The sequence below is a fragment of the Tympanuchus pallidicinctus genome, unplaced genomic scaffold (assembly GCF_026119805.1).
Source record: "Tympanuchus pallidicinctus isolate F22 unplaced genomic scaffold, pur_lepc_1.0 scaffold5, whole genome shotgun sequence".
Lineage (NCBI taxonomy): Eukaryota > Metazoa > Chordata > Aves > Galliformes > Phasianidae > Tympanuchus > Tympanuchus pallidicinctus.
In genome coordinates this window covers 57,020,670-57,037,774 of record NW_026294769.1, presented here as the reverse complement: position 1 = coordinate 57,037,774, position 17,105 = coordinate 57,020,670, and the positions used below count along the sequence as shown (strand labels likewise).

Genomic DNA, 17,105 nt, shown 5'->3' with positions numbered 1-17,105 from the left:
CTTTAGCCAAAACCAAGCAGGGGAAAAGCTTTTCTTCTTCTTCCATATTCCCACAGTAATGGGAGCTTCCCATAGCAGTAGGAACCTTGAATGTGTAGTTAAAATGGAGAAGAACTGGTGTACACTGAAGTTTGTATGGCCAAGAAGGAAAGACATAAAAGAAAAGCTGTAAGGTAAATCCTGAAAAGCAGAGAGCTCTATCCCACAGAGCAGGCAAGAGAGTAAATGCAGCTGGGCACATGCATAGTGCTCATAGGTGGCGTGAAGGTGGCACAGGGAGCCTGAGAGCACTGTCTAGAGACACTGTCACAGGAAAAACTTCCCTGGCATACAGAGCAAGGGTAGATAACGTTTGAGAAAAATGTGTACATGTGCTGTAGTGCAGCAACAGAAGAATGTCTTCCATGATGAATTTCTGAAAACATTCCTTATAACACAAATGCTGCCAAACCATTAAGTATTGCAATTCTACATTTCCACATGACATAGAAACATATACTTTCCACCAAAAGAAACACTTTCTGAAGACATTCCCTGAGAATATGCTTATGGAATTTTTTTTTTTTTTTTTAAATAGCTTTAGCAGGATTCTTTATGAGTCAGTCATTAAGAATTCAGAAATCTCTTCGTTTCTCCCTTTCCTTGAAATGAATCTACTGGTAAGTGAGAGATGTCATTAAGAATGAAGATACTGGTTTACCTTCACAGAAAATGCAGCCCTGTTTTCAAACAGTACTAATACTGCTCAACAGAAAAGGTATTAGCCTCAATGGAAAGGATTACCTACTGTAAAGGGTGAAAGTGTCGCAGCATGACTGCTGAGAGTAATGTACTTACTGAAAATATTTTCTTAAGTACGTTTTGCCAGAAGGATTTCATAGAACCATAGAATCACAAGGTTGGAAATGACCTATAAGATCATCCAGTCCAACCATCTCCTCATCACCATTGCCACCACTAGTGCTAAACCATATCACACAACACATCATCCAGACGCCTCTCGAACACTGCCAGGGACGGCGACTCCACCACCTCCCTGGGCAGCCATTCCAGTGCCTGAATTCAATTTATGGGAAGGGCTTTCTTCACAATTAGATTTTCTAAAACACCACTAGGTTTAATCTATCAGTCAAGTACATTTTCATAAAGGTCTTGAAAGAAATGGAAACAAAGCATATCGATGTGCCATACACATTTATATGGCAGACTGCCTGCTTTCTGTAGAAAGCTTCTGTCTACCAAAACCAGTGGGATGGAGCATTAAAAAAAAAAAAAAAAAAAAAAAAAGAAAACAACATGGGAATAGAGTTTCTTAATGGAAGTTCACACTCGACTCCCACTGCTGGAAGTCATGTCGCCAGCGACAGCGCAGTGCCATGCAATAGATGTCCTCACACACATCCATCACCTCTACTACGTAACCCAGCATGCCGGAACTCACACTATTGCTCACCAAGAAAATGGACTGCTGTTATAGAGAAGTCACAGACATTTTTCCCTGGGGAGCCTACCCACCACTGACAGTTGCTATCTACTTAGTACTCAAGATTTTCAGATTGACATACCTTTGTCTTATGTTCCCTGCTTGTTTTCTAACAAAGACTGTGAAAATTGGAAGTAATGAAGCCTGACACCCTGTGGATGTACCTCCTGTGTCAGTGACTTTAAGACTTTTGTCTTACGAAGATGTTTAGTCCAAATGATGCTTCTGACCATAATTAAGTCATTTGCACTTCCCTGCTTCCTTCTCCTTTCCCTTCAGGAAGCCTTTGAGCTAATGCCAAAGTATTTCCAGGATAAGAAAATTCCTTCAGCAGAATGCAAATGAAGACACTTTGGAAAGCATAGAAAAGACAGCATTTCTGAAGTATCCAAAAGAAATTCATCACTATTTTATGGGTATTAAGCCTAAATTCTCAATTTCTTTTTACAGGACATGCTTTTTTCCATTTTCTGCCCTGTTTACATCCACAAAGACCATATTTATATTCATGGGCTGACCGTGCACATCTGCCTTGCCTATCTGTCTTAGTCATGTATCTCCCCCGCCCAATCTTTTAACTGACAGCTTCATTACAAGTCCTTCCTTGCACTGGCTTTGAACTACTATCAGCAATAACATCTTACCAACCCTAAATGTGAATACCCTTGAAAATAAACACTATTAGTAATGCAGGGCAGAATAAAACTAATAATACCATTACTTAATCCCAGATCTGTCCGTTGGTTCAGCCGCTCTGCCCTCTGTATCACGGGAAAGACATTCCTGCTGCCTGGAACAGGCAGCCTAGTTCCTATGGTAAGTAAGCCTACCTCTTCTCACAGACCTGCCTGCTGAAAGTTAACAAGCTCTTGGATGCAACACACGTAGAAATTAACTGCTGTCTACCAGATGACAAAAAACCATACTTCTGAACTTGCTGGCTCAGAAGAATACAGCACTTTGGGAAACGACTGCTAGGGATGGACAGCTGCATCATACACACACAGAAGATCCAGTAGATCTGGGGTGTACTGGAGCTGCAGCACAGCTGGGAACTGCACATACTCAATGAATTCTTTCCTCAGACTTTGAAAATATTTCAGGCAAACACACCTGTCTTGCTGCCAACAGCAAGGCAACAGTGAAACCTGCTAAGCCAGCTGGAAAGCAGCCTTACAGCGACCTGGAAGAGAACCCAGCTCGTTACTGGAGAGCTACAGAACTTGTGAGAAACAGCTGCAATGTTTAAGAAACACTTCTGGGTCTTATGTGCTTATGATACCAACTTTTTGTTAATTTTTTTTTTCACTACCATTTCAATTCACACTCATCAACACTTGGATATATTTATATACACTTGGATAAATTTAAGAAATAAGTAGCTTCAGAAAACTTGTTTAGCAATAGGAAACATCTTCACTTTGCACTGGCTTACTCTACAGTCGTATTTTCCAAAATAAATACTCTCTTTACATCCTAAAGTTATCATTGGCAAAACGACGTCTGACAGACTAGTGGAGTAGCTCCAGTGAGCCTGCCTGGCATCTGGAAGTCTCAGGGCCACAGCATTTACTGCACACGAGCTGAATACTAAATGTAAACCTATTTCTTCTTGGACAGTTTGGACAGGCATATGAGCTTGAGATCACTGTAAGGCAGTGTTTAACCAGGTGCCCATTTTAAATTCTTCAGAAATAAACATCTACTGACAGAGTACACACAGTATATATTAATGGTTTCTTCATATAATAAGCTTGAGGCTACTAGAATAGCAGGAGCCAATGCAAATAAGAAAAACATATTTTTCAACATGTGTACATATATAAACGTAGATCCCTCTAATACTTATTAGACAGTAAAAATAACAGAAAACTATTCTGTGCTTTTATTTTTGAGCTTTAAAGAGACATTAAGCTTTCAAACTTTGATGTCAGTGTTAATTATAGAAAATAACGTAAGCCACTGAATCCATATATCCTAATTACTAAGCAAAACTCATAGTTACCAAGTAAAGGCCAGCAAACTCTGTATCACAACAGAAAGCGAGGGAATGGATTCTTTATGAAATGTGACATCAAATTCACAAACAATACCATAAACACAGCATGTCACTTATACTCATGGCAAAGCTGTATTCATTTCATCAGGAGAACAATCCCTCATAAGTAAAACTGAAATAGTGACATGCCAGGAAGAAAGAAAGATCATCTTAGCTCAGTTTTAAATAAACAAATATATTAATTCATGCTAGCAGCCTATATTTTTATCTCCTAAGTCATAAAGAGCTAACACTAATGAAAGGAGACACTGCCAACATCAGGATGCCTCTCACCATAGACACATCATTATCTAGAATCAATTTCCATCAGCAACCTAACAGCCTCCCATATATTAAGACTGAGGATCAGCTAGTTGTTCCATTGATCACATCTTTTTCCTTTCTCTCCATTTATTCCAGTCAGAGCCAATGATATCTTGCTACTAAACTGTGATACTGACTAATACTTGTCCTGTGATTTTCAATAGGAGATAACCAATAATCAAGAACCAATGATTTGTGTATGTAATAAAAAAATAACGTAGAGAAGCACAGTAATAATACAGTATTTGAAATAATAATACAATGTTTTCTATTAATAATTCAAATTTTGAAGAGAAACAATTTTATGAAATAATCAAATCCTCATCTCAGTTCCTGTTGATCAGTGCCTTTTTCTGTTCCATTGCTTGGTTTTGTCTGGGAGGGAAGAAATGCCCCACTTTTACCTCTCACACAGCTGCTCTCCCTTAATGACAGTGGAGGGAAAGGGTGAGGAAGAAGAGGCCAAGTTCACATTTTTGTGTGTAGTATTCCCAGTAACTTATAGAAAGCTCTTATTGGACATGGCAATGGACACTAAACTCACTCTAAATGTCTTAATCACTGATGAAGAAACAGATTTTAGAACAGAAATAAGAATAACCTTAAAAAGAAAAATTACGGTACTCCATATGTGAACAACTAGGCATTTAAAAAACAAATACACCACTGAAGAGTCAGGACAACTTGTTTTTTGTCTGTAATTCTCAATTTGTATTATGCAGAAAGGCATTGGGAAAATTTAAAACTCTACCTAACAATCAAGAGAGAAATGTAACTACTGTGCTTTACATCCCTGGTGTAACATTAAACTATTCTCTCTACAGCTGCCTGGAAGGAGGCTGCCGAGAGGAGGCGATGGCCTCTTTTCTCAGGTGACAAGAGATGGGACACGAGACAATGGCTGCACTGGGAAGATTTAGAGTAGGTATCTGTAACATTTTCTTCATGGAAAGGATGGTTAGGCTTTGGGTCAGGCTGATGGGTGGTGGAGTCCCCATCCCTGAGTATTAAGAAATGTGTGGACTGGCACTGAGGGAGATGGATAGTGGTGGACGGATTAGTGGTTTAGTGTCAAGGTAGAAGGTTGGACATGATCTTAAAGTTCTTTTCTAACCTGAAAGATTCTATGACTCACATGGAAATACAGCATTTCAATATCAGTCATAGCAATTCCTTCTTTTAGAACCGATGTAACATTTCATATACAGCATACTAATTACAGCCTTCCTGATGGCGTAAACAAATATAATTTTTAATTAACACAAGCTGCCAGCTTCTCAAAGCCGCAGCAGACACGCCATAGACACTTCACTGTTGAAATGATTTGGTTTGAGAAACAAGAACTAATTCACAGCAGTAAATGCAAAGTATCTCATCCATCTCTGGCAGCACACGTGTCAGGAACTGTCTAGAAACACGTAATGCAACTGCTGATCCTGCAAGCAGGAATGGTAGGGAAAAAAAAAGGAAAAAAAAAAACAATAGTGTAAAAGGGTTTTTCATCACCTTGACACCACAATAAAAGCCTCTGTAAACTAGTAATTGGATCATTAATTATTGATCTCCTTTTAATTGTTGCCATGAGGAAAGTAATTTGGTGTATAAAGAAAGCATCTGTTGCTTTAAGTTTGGTTTAACAAGTTATTTTTGTCAAATCCTTTCTTTCAAGGAAATTAATTAACTACTGAAGAAGAACAATAAACCTAAAAATTCAATGGATTCCAGAAATAACAATCATAATGAGCTAATTTAGCTGCACACTTTCTACGCACAGCCTTGACAGTATGCCAAAATTAGCAAATTTAGCTAAGTGCAATGGTGTCTTGCACCTGGTTTAACATAGAAATGTGCACACACACACACACACACAAAAAAGAGTTTGTTTGTTTGTCTTTTAAGACAAGCTTTGCAACACAAACTTTTATTCTGCTATGCTTAGAGGAAGGTTAGGTTGCAAATATTCAGAGTAAGAATGATCTGAGACTTCATTTGCTGTGAAGCTTAATTTCCTATACAATTGTATTAGTGTATAACCATTAGCAATGCAGTGGTGAGCTTCTCCACATCCCCCAGCGCACAGGGTGAAGACTCAGTAAGTAACCAGTCAATATTCCTGTTTCTTCAACTAATGTCCCCTTTCACTAGTCACTGAGCATTATCTAAATAAACCATTGTCTCTTGACACTCTCCTGGTGTTCTCAGAACATGCTAGTTCTGCGCAAGTCAGAGTTAAATTCAAGGAATTTTTCTTCATAGCCAGTCTATATAAAGCAATGAGGTAAATGTTGCAATTAACCTCTTTTAAAACGAGTAGTTGACATAAGACACAAAAGCAGAAAATGTCAAATATCCCAAACAGTTTTCAGTGCCAAACTTGGGAAATACAGGACTTGAATTTTCTTCAAGAACTTCAGGGCATGTGGGACTGCCTTTTCGTGGCTTTACTCTGCTCATTAAATGACGAGAAGTTAGAAAAAAAATCTACTTTCAAAAAAAGCATTATATAGTTTTATGTGATTAAAACCAAAATTTTGTTTTTCTCTAAATCTGCCCAGTACTGCCCATGTATAAATAAACAAACTGGATGGAGATCTTCTTTGCAGAGGAACTGTACAATGACATTCTTCAAACAAAACTGGTATGATTAGTAAAATATTGCGCAGATACAAGTGCACGACTGTTAAAATTTTATATATATATATATACACACATGAATATACCTATATTCATATTCCAGAATTAATTTTGAATCCTAAGGATAAAAGGTAGATTTCTTAATTGCAATTTTCTGCATCTTCACAGTTTCAGAAGCATGCAGAACAATGGAAGAAGCCTACACAAACGAAGAGTTGGTTGATGCTGGCTCTGTAATTATTTCATTTAGCTGAATACATAAATAAGCATGTTGCTCAGGGACCTTTCCGCAGTCAACAAGAATCACTCCCATAATTACAGCCTTCATGGTAGCTGAAGCCATAATAAAGGTTACATAAGCAATTTAATCTCAGTCTCCTATTTTTATTATGACTATAATTATCTAAAAATATAGCTAAGGCTCTAAAGTTTCTAGAGTAAGTTTAAGCAAAAGGTCAGTATTTTTCACTTTTTACAGAAAATTCCCACACACCCTCTACTTTTTTAAATTTATAGAAAGTTGAGATGAAAGGAGAGGAAAAGAGCCATGTTATTTAGCGCTATAAAAACAACAGGAAACTCTACCTCAAAAATTGGACCAGATCCTACATTACAGAAACTCTCATTGCACAAAATGGTCCCCCAGCTTATGTAACTTCCCTAGCCCATAACACAGGTGGCTTTGAGAGGCAGGCAAACAGATGAGCCAGAGCAGAAACTGCCAGTTTTTGATATAAACACCAACACAACTGCACCAAATGACCTTTCTTTCATAACAAATACATCATGTACAACAAAGAAAATTGTTTGCAAAATCCGCCAAGTGACTTCAGATAAAATTCTGTAAGGAACTTGTGGTGCAGCTGCTTTCTAAACACCTTCTCCTCATTCATTGCTCATTTCCTTGGTCGTACACCTTACTCAGCAACACAATCAATCCAGACTAACATAGCTTTCCAAATTAAAGGCTTTTCCCATTCAGCTTGTTACTCTTCAAGACAGTTTTATCTTCATAACGTAACATACTAAACATAAGCATTTATCTTTTTTTAAATTATTTTTTGATATTACAAGTATCAGAAAACTATTTATATTCATCTCCAGGGGATTCCTCTGATTGAAATATTACTATTACAGAATAAATCTGTGCTGCCTCATATGGGAAATGAGAGGTAGGAAGAGCAGAGGCTGCTGCCCTTCCTCATCAGCCAACATGACATTTCTGCACAGCGCTCAGATGTGAAAAAATGGGATCCAGCTGGGATAGGTGTCATCACAACAACCTTAACAGATATGGCCAACAGACTCATAAGCGATGAAAGGATCATTCCCCTCTTTTAAAGCTGACACAGAGACTTGGAAATGCACCCATTAGTCCCTTGAAAGAGTGCTCAGCAAATTTTTCTTGAATCTCCCTCAAATGCTTTTCTTTTCTGCCTGTGTCTTCCCCACATAACCAAATACTACAGAGCACCTCTGCTGTGCTGAGAACAGCAGTCCTTGCCCAAATACAAGGTTTTATACAAAGGCAACCTCAAATAAGCTATAAGCTAATAAGCTTAGAATATTTAGAATATTTCTTACCTGAGCATCATTGGAAAAAAACATCTGGAGTGATATCTTAAAGAACTTGTTTTACTGTGATTAGAAATAATTAGTTGTTTGTTTATTTGTTTTTGCTTGCAATTATGCAAGATAATTTGGAAAGTTTCTGTCCATTAAAAGAAAGAAAAATAGCTTAAAAGATAATCTTGACTAATAATATCGCAAACATAATGACACAGCTACATAATTTACACCTATTATTACACATTTCATAGTGGACTGTGATTTGTAATTTGCATTTCTAGCACTAATTTCTTGAAATAAAGGGATACCAGTGGTGTCTGCAAACGTGGGATTGGCTGTCTTCAAAGCTGCTGTGAACAACACAAGCAGTTAATGCCTTTTTGGGGTGACATTGCTGTTGCTGCATTTTTTTTTTTAGATCATCTCCTGTCAAATTCAATAAAGAACTGGCAAGTATGACATGCTTTGGGAATAACAACTTTGGCAAACTACACATCTCAACTGAAACAGCTATTCATTTTAACTGCTTCTTTGCTATTGTATCTTTTATCTTTTACTTTATCTTAGCTTTTTCCAAGTGGGACTGTAAGCAGAAACATAGCTTCCACATTTCAGATTTGACTGTTCTTAAGACCAGTTTCCTATAATCTTACTTTTGCTTGTTTGTACAACATGTTTATTTATTTTATAAGCAAAGTATAATAAGCAACATGTTATTTCTTTTAGTAAAGTCAGAAGCAAGAAGGATTGACTGATATCACAAATATACCTTACTGCCTGTCTTTCATTTATTTTCAGGCATTGGAGCATCCCAACTGGGGACAGGTGAAAAAATTTCTGCTGTTTTTTCTTAATTCCAAACTGCTTAATAGGAATTTGCCTGTTCTTAGAGGGAACAGAAGTTCAGCTTCCATACTAATTCTGCGCTGCTGCCCTAAACAAGATGGGGGAATCTTTCAAGGCAACATATTACTGTTGGCCAAGAATTACAAGTTACCAATCTACGGTGCAAAGACCAAGGTGACCAGTGACCTCACTGTGACAGCCTGGAATGCTGAGGACTGGGAGCAATCTCATCTGTCAGAGACATAACAAAACTGTTGACTCTGCAAGATTCACGCACTTCTCAGTTTCTCTGTAAGCTGTCTATTCTTGTAAAGAATAGTTTCAGAACAGTTGTGTAACCAGCAAACCGGGTATGAGAGATGTCAAGACTCTGCAGTCTCCGGGAGATCCAGCGGGCAGAGACAGGCAAGTCCCAGCCTAATAACTGGACACTCCGACAGATGTTCCACATGGGAGACTTTGGTTCCTGTTCCTAGGTTTCACCTTTTACAAAGTCTTAATTACTTAAGCAGCTAGAAGAGATAAGACACAAAAAGAACAGATTTAAGAGAGCTTTGGACATAGTAAAAGGGGTGTGAAGTCAACATAAAGAAACAATCTCTCCTAATAGGAGAGAGTCAAATGGGCATCACAGTTCAGGGATTCAAAAGATTTTGACTATTGCAAAATTTGTTATGACCCAGTGTGAAGGAAAGAAAGAAGCGCCCAGAATACACAGAAAGAACCCTGACAGCAGGAGGTAACTGAACTGAATGCAGGAAAAAATAGATCTACGCTTTGTTTAAATGCTTTGTGTCTCAGTGGAAGAACTCACTTCAACCACAATTTTGGCAAGAGACCCCCCCAGCTGAAATCTAATGAGTATAATCAAAGTTAACTGAAATATGAATCTTCACTTGTTCCCATAGCACTAATGAGCAATGAGCCTGAAGTACAAGGAACCTGAATGCTAAGCTTTGCTCTGACAGTGATCCACTGATTTCCAGTTGGTAAAATTGAGATACTAAGGCTTTCTTCCACTTAAAAGGATATATGTATGAATGCGAGCTACTCAAAACCACTGTGATGAGCATCCAGCAAAGGGACATGAAAAAAAAGGACAGCTTCAATCATCCAAGCTCTTGAAAGAGAACAACAAGAATAAGTATCAGTCTCATTTCTTCACATAACAACCATTCCCTACAGTGAAAAAGGCAGATGATGCTGAAAAATGGACAATAAAGTAATTCAATTACAGATTTTAGTACACAGAAAATACCTCAGGAATCAAAACTACAGCTCTGGAACAGAGCACTGTTGTGTGCGGACAGCAGTTGCAGGGAAGAAGTGATCAGGACTGGGCTCTGACGTTGAGCACAAAGGTGCAGCTATCTTCACAAAGGTGAACACACATTGCTGAGACTCCCTGGATTGGTAAGCAGGAGCTTATTTTGTCACACTGAATATAATTCAAGAGTGACCTCGATGCTTCACATCAGCACTATTTTACAAAGCTCCTACTTACAGTTCTTATTTGCTTTAGATTTAAATTATTACATTCTAGCAGGGTAATTAGGAAAGCAGAAAGAAATGTCATCAAAATGTATCTAGTTTAATTCTTTTACTCTTGCCATAAGAAAGGATTTAAATTATTCAATCAATGTGTTAATAATACAAAAAAAAAAAAAAAAAAAAAAAAAGGCACTTATAGCAGTGATATTTGGGAGTAAGCATATGTATCTCTAACTCAATTTGGACATTATTAATTTCAATATTCAAAAATGTTGATTATTCCTTAAGATACTGTGTTCTACCTAGCATCAGAATGCTGTTCTCAGTCTATGCCTGAAATCAGCCTGAATGTTGTCAGCTGGCATTGCAGATATGAATGTAAGCAAGAATCTAGTCAGCATTTCTCAAATTACACTGATAGGGTATTTTTCAGCTTTTGGCTTAGGAAAATACTTGGGTTTGCCGTATATAAATACATCCCTTTTAAATGCATATGTTGATGAGTTGGGGTTCTTTTTGGATGTTTTACTAACATCATAGAAGTAAGGTTCACATAAACAGTATCATCGTTAACTAAATTAAATTAATTAAATACACAAAGTATATTCTTGGACACATTTTTGTTGCATGGGGAGGAAAAATACATTCCTTCCTACGTATACAAAGCCCTCACTTTGGAGATTATAAAATACTATAAAAATCATTATACCTCACTTTCATCTGTCAGGACTAGTTATTTTTGTAGTTAAAAAAATATGCCTCGGGTGACTAACGTCACATGGGTTATTCTGAGATGAAGTGTGTGAAGTAGCATTGTTACAAAAGCCTTATGTTAATATCCACAAACATTTTGGTCCTTTTGTAAGCAGATAATGCTGCACTTAATGGAAGTGTTCCAGAAGTTACTTGTCAAAAAGTTCTGTTTACAATAAAAATATACAATTTCTTTCAGATATTGAATACTGCTTTATTGTACTGCTTATCAAGTGTGTTTTTATTATTTGGCAATTCCACGTAAGTCTTCAGTCTGTTTCTCACTAGAACTGTCTGAAAAACCTGCACTATATTGTGCAGCCTATGGACAGCATAACACAGTGAATAGACAGAGATGATGTTCCTTGTCAGGTTTGTGATTACTATCATCATCTGACAACCAAAAAAAGTACTACTCTCTTTCAAAAGTTATTCCTAGAAACTTATTTCATACATTTTGTGTAATTATATTAGATTCTATTACTCACTACCAAGAGAATATGGGGTACGTTAGAGTTATAAACCAGTTAACTGAATTCCTAGAGTCGTTCATGCATTAACATTAAATTTACTGACAAAGATGACCATAATCCATGTGAATGCCTCCGAAGGAAAGAGAGAAATTTGCAGCTAACTTCTGAACTCATGACTTGCATATTCTGCCCTTTGCTCTACCATGCTCGTTATTCATGACTGTCAACAATGGCTAACAGGTCTCATTAACATTTCAAATTGTAAAGTGAATTCATTATTTGTACTTTTTCCTACCAATGGCAATATTTTTCAGCTACAGGCAAGAAACATTTGTGTGCACATCCTAATACATTTCTCTAGAGCAAGTTCCAGATTTTAATGAAGAGCTTCCCGGAGGACAACATCAAATCCAACATACACAGTTCCCAGGCTGGATTTCCACTCCCAATTTATGTATTTTTCAGTCATTTTACTTGCAGTATTGTAAATGGCTAACTAGGATGTTGGGTAAAAGAAATCAAATTTCTGTTTTCTTAGGATCTGGCATCAGTGGAAACTCTCCCACTGCTCTTAAAAAGAACTTCAGCAATCAAAACAGCAGAAAAAGGTAAAGGCCTCAGGCAGAAAGTCAATGCTACGAACCAGTATCATAACCAGAACTGAGATGTCCAGGCACCGCTCATCTGACAGGAACTACAAAAATGTGCAGCACTACACTGAACTCTAAATGATTTCTGGATGAAATCTGCCCGTTTTACAATACCTAACGTGCTATGAAAACAACCTCGTGAGCTCTATGAATGCGTTGCTTAACTTCTGCAACAAGCAAGAATGAATAATTTCAGAGATGGGCTTTCCTCCACATTCTAATTTAGTTATATGACATTAAGTAATAGGGAAACCGGAACATAATGAGTTGTCCAAGTACTAAGAAATGGAAAATGCTTCGCTGATGTCAAATTCTCAGCTTTGCCCTTTTCTTATCCTGTCTGTATCTACAGCTGGGGGCCGTACATCTCCTAACACTGCACAGATACCAGCTATAAGCAAAAAAAAAAAAAACAACTTCACAAACTGTAATGAAATCTCCATTATTGTACAGTGCATATTCTTCATCTTTTCTAATGAATTAAAGCTTAGGAAGAAGGAAAATGCATCTTTATCATATTTATGAAATGTTGGATTTTTTCTGCTTATTCATGAATTTACTAATGCCTCTACATATTCCTTGCTAAATAATAATTAAATTATTTATACTGCAGTTCCCAAGTCTGCAATGAGCTTCTTAACAGATTTGTTTCTCCGATATAAAAAAATGTTTCATGTCCAAGGTTTTTGTATTGTGTAAATGCTGATAGCACTCAGCACGTATTTACAGTCTCATCAGGACTGCTGTTATGGGCTATTTTCTTCAGCTAATGCCAGTATATCAAATTTCAGCCCTGGATCTCAGAACACTTTAAGAAGCAGCTCATATCATTTATTATGTATTTCAGGCTGCAAAGATAAGGAAAGGAAGACTAAGTCATCTGATCACAGCAGTGATACAAAATAGGTAAAATGAAACCTTATAATAATCACCAAACATATGACAAACACTGTAATACAGAAAATATTTGCAGACAAAATATATAATGGCACATGAACTTTTAAATCTAGTAGTCTTCTTTCTTTTTGAATACAGATTTTCAAATTATTAGAACACAGAAGTGGGAATTTATGTATAATTATTTAAGAGTAGAGTTTGTACATGATCTTGAGGAAAAATTTTGCTCATTTTCTCAGAACTTGATCATCGCTATGCAAAAAGAAAGGAAGAAAGAAAGGAGAGAAGTATACATTTACTTTCTTTGCCTGTAAAACTGCTTATCTGTATCTCTCTATCTTAGTCACTGAGCTGGAGGTGGGATTACTTTGATCTGACACACTTGAGCAGCAGAGTAAATGTTCAGAGCAGAAAAATACACCTCATCCTCTTAATAAATTCTCTTTTCATCCCATTCTATGGTGGACCAGACCACCACAACATTTCAAAAAACACAACAGTAATTAAGAAGCTGAAATCCCAATAAAAGATTCAAAGCTCCCAAACCAGGTTTCCTTTTGCAGTGCTCACGCAGTGAGCAGCCATGAGAGACCTCTGGAGGTTCTGTATCAGCAATCCTTTTAGTCACCTTAACGGCCCTGCTGTGTCAATGACAGGCATTAGCTTCACAGTCCTATTTGCTTCATTGCAGTTCTGCAGCCTTAGGTGCAGATCTAGGGCAACAGCCAGGATTTACTGCCCTGCTGTCCTACTGCACAGCCCAGATCAGCCTCGTGTCCCAATTCTCTTTGCTGCAAACACCTATTTCAAGGCCCACGCTGTTCTCATTTTTCCTCCTTTTCCTTGATACCTCCATTTTCTTCTCTGCTCTCCATTCTCACTGTTTTATCTCCTTTTCTTTACCAAGGTGCCAGAAAAAGCAAAGATGGATTCTGCTCCATGACTCCCCTCCTCAGGCTGGCAAAGACTTTGCAACTATTTTCTTATCCACATTTTGTCACAGTGTTGGACCACGCTGGCATCACTGTTAGGAAAAGCTCACCAAGTCTTACAACCGAAATGGAAATTCATGGAAATGAATCCAGTGTGAACAAACTGATAGCAAACCAACACACAATTTTCCCATGCTATAAAGGCTCCATATTTCTCACTTTCTGGATGCAATCCTAATTTAATTTCTTCTCTGAAACTGAATAGTTTGCTTGGTCAAATCTTATCCTGTAACATGTGAAGAAGAAAAAGTACAATCTTCTTAGCATATAGACATCTAACATCAGAGCTATCATCAGGTAAACCTGCTTTCCGAACAGCAATGGTTAAAGACCAGCAGAAAAACAAAGAACATAGAAAAGACTAAGGATCAGACACAGAAATGTGTTCAGATAAAAGGTGGCTAATCTCAAAGACTTTAGTTATAGAGGACTCTCAGGCTTCAGTGGGACAGAACATAAAAAGCAGAGATGGAATCGCACCACGTTTTCACTGACTAGAGATTTTCCACATTCTAGATCTCCTTGGTAATACAGACAGCCTTTAAAAGTGCTCAACAAACTCAAGTTTCCACACAGGCTTTGTAAAGGTACTAAGGAGTTTTCTTTGTGTTCTTAGCTTGCAGACAGATCCTGCAATTCACACTGTCTTAGGTTAGCACCCCTTCCCCTTCACACACGCTGCTGGTGCCAGTGTGAGTGACGTCAAACAACCCAGAACACTGCACAGTTTGTGCATGAAGAAGTTCAGAGTTGAATCAAGAAACTGGTTATGTGAAATCAAAGTCCCTGTAGATGTAAATATCTACAACTGCAAAAAAAATTCTGGGACAGAAAACTGGGAAGCTTGTTTAGTTTCAACACAGTATCTCCTTGTCATTTTGATTGTAATATTAAAAATTCAGACACTGGTGTCACGTTGTCTCAGCTTTATCATACTTCAGAGTTTGCTGACGCCAGAACACTGTTTTATTGTTTTGTAGTAGAACCATCTAGCTAAAAGCAAAACATTACCTACTTTCTTTTCCTCTATGATTTATTCAGACTGTGGCGTTTTGTTCCATGAGGAATGCTCAGCAAGGGAGCGGAACGCGCCACATGAATGCTTTTCAACCGCATTACAATCCTACAGTGTTTCATGCCACAAATCAAGTGTTGTAACACAGCTTCCTTTAGAAAGAAGAATGTGCATGACATGCTTTTTACTGCCTAGTCATATGTGTGATGCTATTAGAAGATGTAAGCCTTACAACCTTCTTATCAGAGATATTTTAATTCTACACTCCAAATGTGCATGTGCTATCACTGAATCCACCATCAGCTTGAATTTTGCTGCCCTGAATGCCACTCTTCCACAAATATACTTCTGTTGCACTGCTGATTCTATATTTGTGATGACATTTTCTCTAAATATTCTCTATAATAAGAAACTGTCAAATAATTGTTGATATCAGAGAGCTCATATTTGTATAAATATAAATGAAACTCTTTCCCTAACACATAATATTGTTTTACTTGAAAATAAGACTAAAAACTCCAAATTTCAAACAGAAGTAAGATATAAGTTTACAAAAAAAAAAAAAAAAAAAAAAAAAAAAAAAAAGTACCCAAAAACTAAAAACTACCTTCTGGCCATAGATGTAATTAATAATGATGTGCAGATGATTTCCTGTGCAAATGTACAAAAGCTTCACTCAGCCACATCTTCACAGACTCTTATCATTTCTGTTAGCAAAAGTTTATAATACTATAAATTAATCTGACTTTTATATTCATTAAAAGGACACAGCTACGTTTTTATTACATGCAACAAATTATTTCATTCCTAAAAAAACACACAAAAAAACAAAACAACAAAAACCAACAAGATTTTGAAATAAAAATTAGGAAAAAATAAGGACTTCCATTGATAGGGCAGAATACTTTCTCCCTTGTCTCTTATTTGAAGTTTGGCATGATTAAAAAAATCAAGCACAATAAACTCTAGGTTTTATGGGCACTTGCTTATCAGGTATTTAAATATTTTGCTACTGCTTACCAGTTGTTTGACTCGTGCCTGAGCCTGATATTATAATTTTCTGCCACATTCTATTTGATATTGTTTTAATTGAGATGTCTTAAGAAATCTGAGTAAATGACCATGTAACACTATTGAATCCAAGCTGCAAGCACTAATCTGTGTGAGACAGTGGCTGAGCACCTGCATTTGTTAAAGCAGATTCATTTGAAGGCATCTAGATTAACTAGATTCATTTTTGTAATTAAAATATAAATCCTTACTCCAACTGATGCTTATAAGTATTTTCCTATTAAATTCAAGGCATTGAAATATATTCTGAGCAGGTGAATTTAACAGAAAATAATCTCAAAATCAATAAATTGCATAAACTCTTCAAATTAAAGAGAATGTGCTTATTCTTTACACTAGAATTGGACATATTCAGTTTTCTCTCCTGTCATTTCCTTGACTTCCATATAACCAATTCTACAGCTGCTCAGTTTTTGAACTGATTTCATGGCATCAGTTGCCATTTCATGGCAAGGCAAGTAGTGCAGCCCCATCTGAAGTCCAGAGATCAAAGCCTACCCCTTCTCAGACAATCCGTCTGTGCAGTCCTGTGTCAACTGCACTGAGCAACGTAATCAACAATGAGAGCAAACTTTGTATGGCTCTTCATCATCACTCTTCCATTTTTATCGGTATCATGGTCCTGAAGTCAAGAAACAACCAATATGAGTCCTTACATCTCTTTTCATTGCTTGTCCTTCTCTCCTGGAATAACAGTTAGTGCCTGTGAGAGTCCCTTAGCGGTTTCTGTTTTGCCCTGGAAATGTCACAGAATATGAAAGAAAAATATATTTGTCATTATTTAAATTTCATATTCCAGCCATTTAAATGTTTTCTGTTTCTTTTTCTGTGTTCTACATGTCAGTAACAATACATGATGAATTACTGTT

The 17,105-nt window shown here is 37.1% G+C and overlaps 1 protein-coding gene across 21 annotated transcripts in view; it reads right to left on the bottom strand.

The window, feature by feature from the left end:
• Positions 1–17,105, bottom strand: part of RIMS2 (regulating synaptic membrane exocytosis 2) — a 433,643-nt gene that overhangs the window by 204,427 nt on the left and 212,111 nt on the right. The gene's annotated exons all lie outside the window — the stretch shown is intronic.